Source organism: Temnothorax curvispinosus, unplaced genomic scaffold, assembly GCF_003070985.1.
Source record: "Temnothorax curvispinosus isolate PA1 unplaced genomic scaffold, ASM307098v1 QBEX01004771.1, whole genome shotgun sequence".
Classification (NCBI taxonomy): domain Eukaryota; kingdom Metazoa; phylum Arthropoda; class Insecta; order Hymenoptera; family Formicidae; genus Temnothorax; species Temnothorax curvispinosus.
Genome location: NW_020214551.1, coordinates 688,924 through 690,959, shown reverse-complemented (window position 1 = coordinate 690,959; position 2,036 = coordinate 688,924).

Sequence of the window (2,036 nt, the reverse complement as noted above, 5' to 3'; positions counted from 1 at the left end):
GATGTGACGGGACCACACATATCTCAATAAAGCAAGATTTTAGTGAAAGTAAAAAAAATTGAATCAACATACCTAATTCGTCATTGCTTAATTTGATATTTGTGCAATCATACTCATAATTATAATTAGATTGCAGCAAAAAAGGGAAAATGTGTTGGTAATTATTAATTCGCGGAACTCAGTGGGAAATATGTTGGGAGATATAATCCTGTCATAGCGCATCATTTTTCTACATAATGATATATGCGTCGGGAGAAATACAAATCAATTGTTTGAAAATACACGCTATATCTTAAGAAGTATTAAAAACATTTCTATGTATATACATGTGTATATGTAACGCCAATCTTACGTAAAGTTATTGCATAATTTATTTTACACGTGCTGCCATTCTTGATCACATCATTTAGAGTTGTCGGAATGTTTTTGTCCAATGCCAAGGACTATCAGTCATCCTCATTATTAACGGCTTCAACTAACGAATCTTGATGACTTAAATACTGTTAAGAAAATGAGCGTAGCATTAATAATTGTACAGGTTCTAAAAAGAAATCTTTCGTCATAGAAGATTATAAACAAGGTTAAGAAATGAAAACGTGCGAAACGCAACGTTATTTTTCTTGTTAGCGTATTTACGTTTGTAGCTTAATTAACAGGTATATTTAAATCGACCGAAGATTCGTGTTCTATCGTTGCAATGCGCGAAGGATATGTTTTATGCATGACCAGCAAACAGATGAAAAAAGAGAGAGATAAAAAGAGATGAGAAAGAGAAATCTGAAAGATAAATAAAGCACTAATCTCTTCTTTAAAACGTTTCACTTTGCTCTACCTGCCCTTTACACCTTACCTAAGAAGTACACAATCGGAGGAATTTAATTTTTTTTTAAGAATGCGAAAAACTTTGTCAGATCGTAATTTATTTTGCATTCCAATAATTATTATGTATGAAATTTAATTACAATCGGTTTTGTCAATCGATGTTGAGTTTTATCGTACCATATGTATCTATGTGTACAGTTCTTCAAAATCGTGAAAAGAAATCTTGGAGGCGTTTCGATCACGTCCCGAGATTTCATCTAGAGAATACTTCTCCCGTGAAGAGGGTCGCAACATCGTAAACGTTCTCGCTCTCGAAAATTTTTTTTTAGTCATCTTCGGTAAAGATCGAAAGATAACTCATGTTGGACCCGTGAACATAACTCAATGTCGCCGTTCGGATTGAAATAAATATTCGGTCTTGAAAAGTTTCGACGCTCTCTCGAAAACTATGTATTTTTCTTTGCTGAGAATCAGTTTTTTCAGACAATGCTTTAGAATATAAAGTTCCTTTAAATATATAAATATTCCTTTTTGCAGTAAAAATATGATGATTTAAAAATACGCTGTGATAAAATTAACTTTTTTACTTTCCCTCTTTCCACCTCTCTCTCTCTCTCTCTCACTCACTCACAATTTTTATTTTATTCTTGAATATACATGTTTTGTTACAAAAAAGGAAACTTGTTTTAAAACGATGTAATAAGTGTAAAAAGCAGGATAAGCCGATAAAAACAAGTTCCGGTTACTTAATTCACGGCTTTCGGCAAAAATGTGGAAGGTTTCCAGGCGAAGAAAGAAGGAAAGGCGTGCGGGAAGAAGAGAGTTGATTACCCGGAAACGCGCTCAACAGTAGAACGTTAATTCGATCAGAAGGTGCAACCGGCGACAGGAACAACTAGTTCCCCTAGAAAAAGAGGAAGAAGGAAACAATGCAGTCCCTTAACTAGAAAGAAAACGGGGATTGTAAAGCGAGCTCACGGCATCCAAGGTACGATGCTCCGTTATGCGCATGCGCGCGTCAGAAGCAGCCTCATCTTCGAGGACTGTAGACCTGCGATCGAATAGTCCCGCTGGCTGGCTCGTGAGGCCCTATGGTGGGACGAGGAGGAGGGCCAGTGGATGGTGGGGGACAGTCAACGGGGTCCGCGCACATTTTACTCAGCCGATAGGCGACGAGGCGTGGGGGGAGTAAGAGGCAGGGATGTGGACGGGAG